Source organism: Chiroxiphia lanceolata, chromosome Z (assembly GCF_009829145.1).
Source record: "Chiroxiphia lanceolata isolate bChiLan1 chromosome Z, bChiLan1.pri, whole genome shotgun sequence".
NCBI classification, from domain to species: Eukaryota; Metazoa; Chordata; class Aves; order Passeriformes; family Pipridae; genus Chiroxiphia; species Chiroxiphia lanceolata.
The window spans coordinates 38893705-38908165 of NC_045671.1; the positions used below are offsets into that span (position 1 = coordinate 38893705).

The 14461-nt window shown below is 37.2% G+C and overlaps 1 protein-coding gene across 5 annotated transcripts in view; it reads right to left on the reverse strand.

Annotated features, from left to right (window-relative positions):
• SSBP2 (single stranded DNA binding protein 2) overlaps nucleotides 1-14461 on the reverse strand; it is a 130078-nt gene that overhangs the window by 80251 nt on the left and 35366 nt on the right. The gene's annotated exons all lie outside the window — the stretch shown is intronic.

The window sequence follows — 14461 nt, forward strand, 5'->3', positions numbered from 1 at the left end:
AAATCTCCAATATTGCGGCATTAAAGGAGCAGATATGCAAATCAGGACCTGACAATTTAGGTCCTTATTTATTCCCTAATCCTCCTGAAATTTCCAAGAGTTTTGCTATAGTACATAAAGTCAGATTATGCTGGAGAGCAATGAATTTACAAATTTTTACATATTAGACAGACTTCACGCTGGGAGCAGTGTTTCAGGACGAGGTACATACACAGTATAACTTAATAAGAAGGGTTTTATACTTATCAGCAAATGAAAGGTTGGTTCCAGGACACAGTACAAAAGTATCTCAGCACCTGAATTACTCAACACAATTCACCATTTCACTTTGTATCTAAAAATACAAAAGCACTGCAGTGACACAGCATGTGCTGACTGCATATCTTTAGAAATAAAAGGGGGAAAAACACTGGAAAAACTTAAATACATAAAAAACTGTCAGCTACTTTGAGCAGCAGATATAACTTTCTGGATATAATGAAGAATTGATTAACTTTGAGGGTGATGTTTAATTAGAAAGCTACCAAGAAGATCACAGATACGAAGAATGTGGTTGTACTTGACCTATACCCAGCAAAGGAATGAAAATAAAAACATTTCCACAGTCTGACACTGGAGATGGGGCCCATTTCTAAATTTCTTCCATTCTATAAGAAGTTGCAACTTCAGCAGCTCCTGCAATACAAAAAAACCCCTCAACAAGATTAAGCTGCTAACTGCTGAGCAACTGGAACAAAGAATATTGACAGCACTGGCTGGGTCCCCAAAGAGAATGTTTAGAAACCAAGTAACTGGAAACAAGACTTGAACCAATTCTATGATTCATCAAACATATGCAGTAATATGTTGATTCAGTGCAGCTACAGGGAGTGAGTCTGAATACCTGTCAGGTCGAGATTAAAAATTAAAGCAGAGGTCTTGGCATGTCAGGGATTCATGTTGTTAAGGGGAAGAAAAAAAAGGTAAACATATATTTAAAAAGCAAAATCATTGATCAGCAGAGGATCACCACCACAATGGTGACAGTGGGGGGAGAAAAGGAGGAAAATTTGCATATTTTGACAAGGCTGATAACCAGTTTTGAGTCAGACATTTGAGGATGCCTGAGAGCAATACTTCAGACTTTTCTTTACTGTTTTTATAAAGATACCAGTGGTTTGCTATATCACTAAATGGTATGTATATCTGCAGACAGCAAAGCCGACATAAAATAGAAGTATTAACTAAGTTACAATAGTTTCTGAGAAGTCAGGATGAAGCTCTCAAACCAAGGAAAATAAAAGCACAGGTCTAAGAATGCAAATTATGCAAGGAAAACACAGGTAAAAGAAGTATCTGTGCCATGGCTTATTTACTACAGGCAAGCACTAAAGAGTGCTCAGAGTGATCATCTCGCCTGTGCATTCCAAAACATTCTTTAAATTCAAATAAATAAAAATAGTAGTTTTTAAAAATATTTAAAATAAATTTAAAATTTATATTTTAAATTTCCCTGATCTATAGAAGAGGCCATAGTGTTTTGGTAGTTCTCTGGAATTAGGGAAGGGGAAACCAAAACCAACTCACATAATATGTGCCAATTAGTTAAACTAGAATTTCAGCTCCATTCCTGAGCTTTACCAAACACTCTTCCTGCTTGGAAAGTAGCACCCCTGGTCTTCTCAGCAACATCAACACTGAGCAAGTGTAACTTTGTTTTAGTCCATTGGTTTCTATTTATTTTTAAAACAAATAAAATATATAAGGAAAAATATCGGTGGTTTCGTGATTATAGAGCCTTCTTTTGTGCTCCTCCATTACACATTTGTGAAATGTGAAAATCTTATGAAAATTTATGTGAAAATCTTACAAAGTAAATATTTTGAAGTAAAAAGGTCCTGAAACACAACTGCTAAAATTAAAGTTTGCAACTACATGTGCACTAACAAATATGAAAACTTCTGCTCAGCGCATCACTCTTATCAACATTTTTTAATAATAAAGTGTGCTTTGATGCTTACATTTATGTATTTTATCACATAATTACTTTTTTTTTCCTTAAGTGATGCAACAAAAAGCTAAACCAAGATAAAGTTAACAGTGGAAAACTGTGCTAGTGGACTGGCATTTCCAAATAATGTGTGTTCTTCCTCCACCCATGTGGAGACCAGAAGCTGACAGATCCTGGGTTAATGAAAACTGTGTGTTTCATAAGCCTAAAGGTTGAGAGGTAATTTCTACCACCTCCTGCTGCTCGATTCATGGACAAACACAAAAATGATGGCTCTAGAGATAGCATTTAACTGATTTCCCAAAAATAGGCAGGATAATCATAGTGAGATTCTGACTCGGTTACTCTAAAACATTCTTCACATGTGGAAGATTTAAAACCCAGAACATCAGCTTTAGACATGCCACAATTGCACTACTCTGTTTTACTCTGGCAACTGGTGAAATACCAATTAACCAATATGAAAATACCTTTTTGCGGAGCAGCCAAACGCTTGTTAGAGCTTGTGAGCCACAGGGCTACCAGGAGCAGTAGGTTCAACACTTCCTTCTTTTTCATACTAAGGAAGGACTCTCTAAGGCAAGAAGCACTAAAATTTCAGCTAAAATTATGGGGAAAGCTTGAGGAGTCTCTAGTCTCTTCTGTGTCAGGAAAAGACCTTTCAAGAAAGTCTTCTATTTTTTCTGCTCAAGAAATAAACAAATTTGGAGATTTCAAAGTTTTATTTACTACATGTTGGTCTTGAAAACATAAAACATAAAAATGGCACTTTAAAAACACTGTCCTGTTATTATTTTTTCCTTTATATCTCTCAACTTCACCCAGTTTTATGACCAGCTCTGTTAATTACATTTATTTTACAAAGAGTTCTAGAATACCAAATATTGCAGCACAAATCCTGACCATGTATAAAGCAACTTCTGCACCAGCACCACCACAGGTTTGCCAAGACACTGTATCTTCCATGGAAGTCACATTTTAGGTCAAAAAACTCCAACAGTATTTTGTGCCTTGGAGCTGTGCTTCAGTGCCGATCACTTCTGAGGCAGCTCAAACTCCTTCATAAGCAGCCAGGATCTCTTTCTCAGTTGGTGTATAGCTGGCTTCAGATCCCTTGTGTCCCCGATTCCAGAATCCCAGTGGTCGTCGTCCTCGGGTCTCCCCAGGCACCTTCTGCCAGAGGCTCCAGGAAGGGCCATTCTCCCTGGCTGCAGTGTAGAGCACGTTCTTCACGTCCTGTCCTGTCCTTACTGGCCCAAGGGCTACCGCATGGGCAATCTCCTGTTTAATTTGTTCAAAGGCTTGTTGTTGCTCAGGGCCCCATTGGAAATAATTTTTCTTCCGTGTCACAAGGTAGAGAGGGCTTACAATCTGACTGTACTCGGGGATATGCATCCTCCAAAAGCCCACGGCACCTAGGAAAGCCTGTGAAGTTCCCCTGAAGACAATCAGAGGAATCAAATGTCACCAAACCTAAATATGAAATAAAGCACTGTGGCTGTGCAATGGCACATGATTTAAAATGTTCCAGTAGATGTGTTATCCACATGACAAAAATGGACACAATTTACATGGTTTTCTCGTTCAGTAGAAGTAACACAGGAATCACTAAAAAAAAAAGGCAATTTTCACTTGCAGAATTCTTCTCCTGTTTAGGTAATGGTTGTGTATAATTGCTTACAACCACACATGCACATCAACAATAACTCAGTTTCTGCTACTAGCAAGGCAGTGTATCTCAATAGCCGCAACATTTTCCAGGCTCCATTTAATAAAGCTGGGATAGATTTTCTGAGGTGGCTTCCAGTCACTAATAAATCTAGTGTGCAAATGGTGTTTGTTTCTTGATATATTTGCTCTGACCTCAACCTGAAACTCCGAAAACTGTGAGGAATCCAACAAGAGAAAAGGTATTAGAATTACTGTGTTTTACTGTAATTTTTTTCAACTAGTAAGTTCCTGACAAAACCAGGATATTCCACATCTTTTATGTGACTGGTTTACAGAGTTTGGTTAATCCAGTATTAGCCCTGTATCAAGAAAAATGACTCTTTGTTAAGAACAAAGACTACTACTACAGACACAGGTATGAAACCTTGAAAGTATTAACTCTGAGATTTACACAGATAAGTATCTTAACTCAGCCTCTTGAACAGGGAGGTTCAAGAGGCTGGAGCACCTCTGGAGTTCGTCTCCCATCCAGAACAGTTGCTTTATCTCCAGATATTTGGAAGGTAAAAAAAACAGAGAAGAAGGAAAGAAAAACCCAAACCAGGGTACTTAAGATATTAACAAGAACTTGTAACCAATCTTTAAGCACACATAACCGAGATTTAATTCCTAATGTCAAAATCATCTCAGCCCAAATTACCAGCTCTTTCAGCTCCTGCTCTCTTTAAACGTAATTTTTAAGGCACATAACAAAATCAAAGGTTTTACCATCATTCAACCATAGGCTTGATGTTAATAACGTTAACTGGGCCATTTCCAGTTAACACTATTAACAAATCATTGTTTTGCATTTGGGTAGTTGACAAATTAAGAAGAAAGTAGAAAATTAACATACCAAGTTGATAATTTTTTATCTTCCTTTTTTTTTCAAAGTCACAGACAGTGAATGCATTGCTTTTTAGAGGTTTCTAATCCACAGAAACATGGAATAACCCAAATTGTTATTGACAAACACTGCAAAGACTGAGGTTGGGTCAAAGAGAGTCAACACTTGTCTGTTGTTGGACAGACAACTCAGCTGCAACTGCTGAAATTCAGGAAAACTTTAAGCAGTTAAAAACCAGGCTTTTAAGAAGAATCTTAAACTACACATTCCACTGCATAAAATTATTACCCATACTGGATGAAAATCGGAAGTTATACTTGTGTGTTTTAGTGGCAACAGAAAAATGTATTAACAATAAACATTCTAGAACTACCACTCCGGTGTGAGATGACATCTAGCAACATTAAAAATCTATTAAAGTCCTTTTTGGAAATCATCCTCTGGGACATTCTGGCCTTCAGTACCATTTTCTTGTGCTAATTTGGATTTCAGGAAACTTAATAGAAGCAATGTCAGCTTTACTGAGCAAGCTTTTTTTTTTTAGTACTTAAATACTTTCCACTGTTCAGTCAGGTCATGCTTTCTAAGCAATCAAGCTAAAAATGTAATTTTTAAAAATAATGAAAGCTTAGTTCTTCGTACAATTTAAGAAACATGATTAAGGGAACAGAAGCAGCTTCAACAAAACCCTCCACATACTGTAGTGCTTAAAAAAGAAATAACAATACCAATTTTGTTCCAGGAAGAAGAAATTCTGCAAGTTATCAGGATAAGACAGCAAAGATGTCAAGGAGCTCCCTTTGTCCCTATTAAGAGGAAATCCAACTCATGTCCTCCACAGAGCAATGGGGGGAAAAGCAGCTGAAGCAAGAAAAATTAAGCAGTTGGCAATGGGAGTCACAAAACACCCTGCTGCTGTACACAAAGTAATACAAAACCATGAAAATACTGGGAAAATAAAAACCCAAACCTTTTAAAAATTCACTACTAGGATGGAGTGAAAAGCTTTCTGCAGTGGTATCTGAGAGTTGTCCATGGAACCCCACTTCAAACCTTTTGTCCTTATAAACAGAAAATTTGATATTTTCTTCACAAGAGAAAAGAACTTGAAAAAGGTCTCTTTGCTACAAATATGCAGGGAAAAAAAGACAAAAGCAGAATAAATAAAATAATGCTTGGTTCCTGTACTGAGAAATAACTCTGAAATTGGACAGTAGACAAGAATGACCCACTGCATTAGCACCATTTGCTATGACCCTGGCACTGCAGGCATGTGTGAGTATAATCTGAGTGTTCACACATGAAATGCCACTCACCCATGAAACTGTTTGCCAGATTAGGGCCAAAGTTCCTGATCTGCACAGGCAGATCCCAAGATCTGTGCAGATCTGTGATAAAGCCAATGAGGTCATGCTCCACAGGCTTTCACATGCCTGATTTTACAAATCCCACTCCAAATCTTACTCAAGTAAACTTGTTTTATTAACTACAATGTCATACTCGACTATATGCATACACACACTCTGTATATTTTTCTGCCATGCTCTTAAAACAGAAAAGATATTAAAACTCACCTCCTGGACTATACTCCCTTAATTATTTAGTTTTTAAGAACTCTGTACATTCAATAGGCTAAAATTTTAGGTCTGCAATATGTTTATGGAAATCAGATCTGAAAGCAGAACAGGAAAACGTTTTCCAGATTCTTTATGGCTCAGAACATAATATTTATTACACACCCTATAAAGAACTTTTTCTTCCTCTTCCTTTGTCAGAGTAAACTAGACAGGTCATGCATCTATTCTGGTGTGAATTATGCAGAGAACTACTTTCTTGGCAGGGTAAATGAGCCACTGATGGGTTGCAGATGGTCCACGCAAGTTTTGTTACACGTATCTTCCCTAACTTGGGTAAATCTGATTTGTGGATGTTACTGTGACAGCACTGTGGAGATGTACACTTAAGTTAAGGAGGGGTCACAATAAAACAGCCTGCAATGAAAACGTGCAATGCAGAGTTTCACCTTAAGACAAGCTTATTATTTTTGATTCTCCTTTATTATGCCACAACCTCCATTTTTCTCTAGGGAGAGAGAAAATGGAGATGAAAGGATATATTTTCTCCGTATACACCGAAGGTTTGCTATTTTCAGTGGCTAAGTTAACGTGTCTGGAATGCCGAGATTTCAGAATAAGAGACAAGATTTCAAAACCTCATTCTAAATGTATTCCAGTAAGCAGATCTGCAAGTTTCTTCTCAAGCAACACATTCTGTGCAGGCTGAAGAACCCATGTTGATACAACTGCCTGTAGCATCAATTTGGCAGAAAATTCAAAAAGACTATTATCTGTTCCCTCTGACTCGTGTTACATAATGTGCATTTCATATTTAGTGCTGTGTTTGGATGTGACAGTTTTAGTCAGCCATGGATATCCCTGTTTCCTCCAGAGGCCTGCCTGCCTTTTCTCTTCATTACTTCATTTTTTACCACCTCTCATAAGGCATTTCTTATTCAGCTGTTCTTATTAAAAGCTGCATGTCTCCCACAATTTGTGATCTTCAGGATTCATCTTTCATCATATTAGAGAGCAGATGGAAGTTGTAAGTCTTTGGTTTTTCCAGGCATGTGTGAAGCAAGTCTGAAATGAGTCACTTAGACGTATTAACGGAGCAGTCAAGCCGATAACAAAATCTGTGTTTGGCATATTGTGCAGAAATAAGGCTCTCACTTTCACTTTTACTTTTTATGAGGCTAGAGAAGAATGCATTTAGGCGAAGTGCCTCAAATCCAACCAAGTACTGGCACCAGGAAAAAACAAATTACTGTATTCTGGTGGAGACAAAGGTATGGCCATGCACAGGTGCACCTTTGCACAGCTCCAAAACTCCTCCTCACCATTAGCTGGAGAGAAATCTCACTGCATAAACTGGAACTGCTCAGTGCAAACCCTTGACAGGAGGATACCTGAATCATTTGGCATTATAAACATCAGGTGAAATCCTGGTGTGGAAGATTAATCACCAAGAGGAAGGAGCGCAGAGGAAACAGGTCGTGGCAAGGCTTTAATGCAACATTTGCTCTCCATTGATCAAACATTTGTGTGGCACTTTATTGACATGAAGCATTATGTACAATCAGTGTTAAATATTAATGTCAGAAGATCTCGAACTCTAAATCCAGAGCCTTTGTTAATCAGTTTAATATTCCCAGTGTTACTGAGCTACAACTTGACCTCCTTTAATAACTTTCTGGAGTGCTATAAAAACATACTGTGTACACATAGTATACACATAGTATACGTACCTGTGCAATGAATAAGAATGATCTGTATGTCAACAGCAGGAAATAAAATCTTTTTAAAAACAACTACTAAAACAAAAGTTTTGAAACAGGGCATTTCTCAATTCCTCTTGAATTCATGGTAGGATGTATCTTCTCGATTTTAGAAGAGAAATAAATTTCAAAGAAACAAAGTTGCTACAAATTTTGAGGGAATGTCTAAAATCCAGAAGGTTTACCATTCTACATAATAAATTATTAAATTACATATCATTATGCATATATATGTGTAAGTGCCTTCATTTGTAAAAGGAAAAATACCCTTTTTCCACTGAAACCTTGATTTTGTGTCCACTCCAATTATAAAGTTTAAAATTTAAACTGTAATGCAGCTTTCATTATGGTAGCATAAATAATCCATTAAATCCATTACAGTAAATGAAAAAATTAAAATTTGAATGAACAGAGTTCATTCAATTGCAAGGAATTTTGCACAAGACACATTTAACAACATTACTCTGAAAAATGTCTGAAGTTAACAGCTGCTCATCAGGACAACCACACAGGAAAAGAAACTGAAGTATTCTGGGATTTCTGCTGAACTGGTCAAAAATTTCCACTGGAGCCTTCTTCCAGGCAATGACACATGTCACAACTTCAGAGCAGGAGTGCCTTGGCTTCATTTTAATTATAAAGAAAGCCCTTGACTTCAGAACACAGAGAAACTAATCCATAGAGACAAATATCATGGACTAAAGCAACTATTAATTTAAGTGTGTCTATCAACAATTAAAAAAATAATCTCACAAACAGATTTTATCTGTGTTTTGTAAAATAATAAACTACTCTACAAGCCTGTGAAGCACCCTGAGCATTCCAGCCACTTCCCTCAGTATTTGACCTCTTCCTCCTCTTGTGCCCTCCACAACCACTGACTTCTTCCCTAACTTGCTGAATCTTCACACACTCCCCCTTCTCCTCCAACAAAAGAAGACCAAATTTTGCCCTATTTCATAAATTTGGCGTGGTTCTACACACAGTGTACATAAATCTTTTTAGTGCTCCGTTCTGAACAAATACTATTTTTTGCACTGAATGTTCCTGGAAAGCCTCCCCTCATTAAAACGGCTGTTATCTCCTATTGTTTTCAATGAAAACAAACCTATAATGGTTCTCAGAAAACAGGCAAAAGAAAGTAACATATCCAGTGTTTCTCTCTGGGAACCATGAAAGAGGAGTTAAATTACCTTTGGGGAAATGGTGGTTTCTTTTCCTGTCAGCGGCTTCCACATTCTAAGGCAATTAAATATCCACTCAAAGAAGGGGCATTGAAATTTTGGGGAGAAAATGCTGCTTGTGCTCTCTGAAACAAGTGGGTTAGCCCTCACATTAAAAGAGAAGCACAGCACAAAATTACCTGGGAAATCAACTCTATGAAGAGAAAAATTATGTTGGCTGTAAGAAACAACATATTGGAGCTTACAATTAACATTTGTGACACAGAGTATTTCAAATCCAACCATTGTATGTGCCAGTAATTTACAGAAAGGAATGATGAAGGAGGATGGTGGTGATATGCAGAACAAGCACTTCTTCCTTCTTCATGAAAATGTGCGAATGAGAATTCTCTTGGTGAATTTATTTCTTAGCAGAAAATAAATAGAGAATAAATCCCTATTTTCCTGCAAAAGGAGTCCCTACAATCCAAAGGAAGTACCAATTTCTAATTCTGAAAATTTCTGACGAGCAAAAACAAGAGTTTCACATTCTCGGAGATGCCCGTGCAGTATTTTGAGATACACCTATAAATACACGACACAAGTCACTACTGTTTGCAGAAAGTGATGCCTACTGTGACTGGGGGCCTGGAGGATGCTTTTAATTAATCCATTCCACACAACTGCATTTAAGAACAGCTACTAAGTAATAAAATTAAGGAGCTGAAGAGACTGAAAAAGTTCAGCTTGCCTGTGTCCAGTTTTGTTTAAGACCCTGGAATTCTGAATCACACTGTCCTTTCCAAATCTCTCAGTAAGCACTGGCCTCCCACAAAGACAAAACAATGTTTCTACAGGACTGACAAGATAAGAATGCTAAACATTTATCACATTTTTTCATATTTACAGCTTTCTGGCTGCACACTGGAGAAACCAAAGGACCTACCACCTTGTGAGACATATCAAGAATATTCTGCACAAAATATGATTTATTAATTGTTCATTGTTGTGCAATCTTTAACCATATAATGTGTTCAGATATGTGATTTCAAGGCAGATGTCAGGTTTCCTTAGTCTTCTAGCTTCCATATGTAAGAACACATTTTACTATACATATATACCTGAACAGTGTGAGACATGACCTCCACGGAATGAAAAGAGCAGAAAAGCAAGGTATTTTATTTAAAAATGAATGCTATTTACACAAAACCCAAAGGATATTATTTTGACAGTGAATGTGCAGAAGGAAAATGCTTTTCATTTTCATATTACTTACAAAAAGAATGCCATGGCCACTTAATTTCTTCTAGTTTTAAGAAATAATCTGCTGTCTACATGGACACAGGTAATATCTACATAGCAAGATGAATCATATGTTGAAAGAACATATTCCGAAAGTGATTTTACAGATTTAGTGATGATCACTAAATATGTAAAGGGCCTTGCACATCTCTGTGAAACTCGGGTATGGAATTAGTAAGTAACTCAGGCCAGCAGCATTGATCTTGGTACAACAGTCCTGAACAAAGCAGAGATTTATTTTTTTTTATTTCTGTTTTAAGCAGAAGGAGTTTAATGTGCATTCTCCATAGAAACTGGCAGCTGGAAACCAGATCTGGAATTCAATTTTCATCAAGAAACCTGTGAGTACCCAGAAGTTGCCGTAACTAGGCTGCCTGCAGAAGAACACAGTAGCAGGAGATGGGGAAGGTAAGAAAACCAAGAGTGAAAACAAGTTCTTCCATACCCATACAAAAGGCAGAGAGGGAAGACAGCAGTTGAAAGAAATTAGAAAAAGAACAGTCCTTGTGGGAAAATAGTCACATAGGCTTTTCATGGTAATCTTTAGTCCAAAATAGACATAAAAATATTCATAACCCCTCAAATTCTGAGTACTGATCATGACTAATGAAGGGGGGTTGGGGCATTTAGGGAATGCAAGTGCTTTTTAGATCTGCCGAAGGAAGATGAATCCAGGGAAGAAAGTGGTCATTTTTCTCCTCATAAAACATACCAATAAATGCAGGGACCCAACTTTCCTGAAGAAAATCTCACAGACTGATCAGCCATCTCAAGTGTCCAAACATTACCCTCAGTAACTTCTAGAAAAGATTGATTTATATAGTTATAACCTTTAAAAGGAATAATCTGGACAGAACTGATCATAGCATCGTCTTTGATACACTCTACAACCTTCACACAAACCAAGCTGTATGTCACACAGCTCACCATAAACTGTGCTAACAAGTCAGATGGAAATGTGGTACCAGCTCATGAGATTGGACAGTCTCCGGAGCAATGAATGTCTCTTTTTTCTTATCTTGTAAATGACCTGGTACTCTTTGGGAGAAATAAACACAAACAAGAGACCCTTGCTCATACCAAGAGTCTTTCAAGGAGCTGTAGAGAAGACACCAGTAAAAACCCTACCTGGAAAATAATCAAGATTTGACTATAGCTACTTGTGAGAAATAGTAAATACCTTCTTTACACCAATGCCACACAGAAAAAAATTTGATTGCCAAGAGGGGGAGAGAGGCATAGGAACTTCTGGACAGTAAAAATATCTTAACTGTTATGTACAGAAATCATCTTGTAATAAAGGACTTTTCAGGTACTACCCCTTCAAACCGAGGGTCCAGAGATGTGAATAAGTGGCCAGGTCTGAGGAAGAGGAGCCTGAGGAAGAGGAGGATAGTAATTTGTGGTTTTCTGAAGTAGAGGTGCTGCTAAAAATCCAGTTTATGTTTTATTTCCCCTTTTCCCTCAGTTTTCAGCTTGGGAAGAAGTGGAAGAAGATGTACATGGAACTCTCTTCATTATAAGATCTCAAAGCTTGGAAAAACGAGCTCTGAACTAGAGAGATGATGAGATCTCCTTAGGATACTGTGAAGAAAGACAAACCAACTCTACCGCAAAGACTAAATTCTGCCTCAGAGCACCCATGTAAGTAATTTTTCAGAAGACTTCAAAGCACAGAGAAGTTTTCCTCCAGGAAAAGTAACAGGTACCTGGAAAATAATCATGGGGATTTTTCTGCTCCAAATAAAGCTATTCCTGCTGAAACACCTGCAATATTTAGAAACTGGGTGTGCAAGCACCAGCTACCATTCCTGAGTTACTTGAAACGTAAACCATTTCCAATTCTATGCCATATATGTTAAAACTTCCAGGCAGAACCTATCCAGTCTAAAAGAGATTTCATAAACGTACATAATGGGTTCAGAAATTTGTTCACTCAGAACAAAATATACCCAATAGCAAATCTCAATAGAAAATAAACGTATACTCCACTTCAAATACAGAGAAGCTGAAAATACTTAAACTCGGGATGAGCATAGAAAATCTTCTTTATAAAGCCAGAATAGGCCTTTGCTTTTCTATTTATTGCATTTTTAGTGAGATGAGCATTGTAGCACTGCAAGCAACAAAGCGCTGTCTGAGAAGGAGAGGGAGAACTCAAAAGGCATTATTTTTACAATTGCAGTTGAGATACTGCAGAACTTTAAAGTAAACTTAAAGAAACTACATTTTTGTGTATATTCATTCTATGAGTCAACCTGTGTGTTCCTGACTGACTCAGAGGCAGCAGTATTTCACAAACCATTAAATCATCCACAAGTGATTTCCTCCTCCATCAAACATCCTCAAACCTTTCTCTCTCCACAAAAGCAAAGACAGACAAGATCATTCCCTCAGCTAACACAGCCCACTCAGTGCTAGAGATGACACGCCTGGTGCACCCAGACCACACACTCCTTCAGCAGGAATGATTTTTCTTAGCTCAAGTGGAACGCATGCCTAATAAAAAATTCTGAATTGCTCATATGAATTAATAAACGAGCCTTTTGTGTTGTTTTGTACTTACAATTACAGCCTTCAGATATGATAGCACCACTACAAATGCTCTACTTGACCTGCAACGTGACTAGCAGGGTTTTGATTTACCAGACCCCTTGGCCTCGTGGAGAAGCCTGAATCCAACAAGCAGCTTCCTGATGGATCTTCACTGATGGTGGAGTTTTGACCCCTCTGAAGTCAGTGGCAAAACACTACATGGGTCAGGATTGCACTTAATAAATGTTCATCTTCCTCTACTGTGAAATTTGTTTGGCTGTATTTTATAATGATTTTTTATGTTCTTTAACATGAGCATACAACACACTCATAAAATACTGGACACAAATATCATGATGCAGATTGTCCTGCTAAGCAAAAAACAGGTGATGCTTAGTAACATCAAGAGTCTTGCAAGGTGTTAAATGAGTTTATCTCAATTGAGACAAAAATAATGCAAAGCTTTTCCTGCCACCTTAAAAGATTGAGAGAACGGGTTTTAGAAATAATTGGTGAGTTAACTTCTGAAATAAACTGAATTGTTTCTAAAATAAGCACACATCCTGTACGGATGTGCGTATAGAATCATGCCATGATTTTATCTTTTCTTCACCAAGCATGACTTTATACAGTAACTTAAACATTCAGACAATCTTGAAATTGTATCACACACAGAACTCGTATTTTCTCACTCCTCTTGAACCATGATAATACACATCATAATGCAACAGAACTGAGCAGTAAAGCCATGTAATAGTCCAAGACCTGTATAAGTTAGAAAGCATAAAGGGTGATGATAAGACAACTTTTTTTAATTTTACACTATTTTGATTCATTTACTCAAAAGCTTAGTATACCTCAAAATTTAGATTCAATAGTGAACTTACTGATCAGTGAAAGTCTTGTGAGTTTAAAGATTTGTGTACTCCCCTCCTTTTTAGACTTCCAGGTACTTTCTCAATGAAAATTTCTTCTTGCTGATCATTCTGTTTCACAATTGTTTAATAACATTTACAGTTTTTGGATTTTTGGTTTTTGTTTAAAAAAGTATCTTTTGAGAGCACAATGTCCCCCATTCAAGTGAACTGTTGCGCTGTGGATTCTGATCTTCCCAAATTTAAATCTCTACTGTCATTTTCCCAGAGTTTTAAAGTATTCCTGTAAAATTATTGCTCCTTGTGGGGAATGAAACAAGGATTCAAAATATACTGCTAAATATTTTACTTTTCCAACAAAAAAACAGATCAAGTAAAAATTATTACAGCAATTGTACTTGCAAGAGTTACTTCATTTACAATTTGAAGAATGTGTTTCACTAAACTGGCTGACCTTAACATCTCTGAGGGTGCAAAACTTTCTTGAAACTTTGTTCCTCTCTCTGATACCTTTTTTTTCCCATTAATTATGTCTAGTGATCAATGTAGCCCAGATGTGACTGTGCAACATTGTTTAAGCTCCTTTACCAGTTACCCTCAAAATTTAACCAGGTACAGGGTTTTGAAGAGGCATTGGTAAAATATGCTGAACAGATCTATCTGTTGTTTACTACAGAGAAGGCAAGATCACCATTAGCTCACATA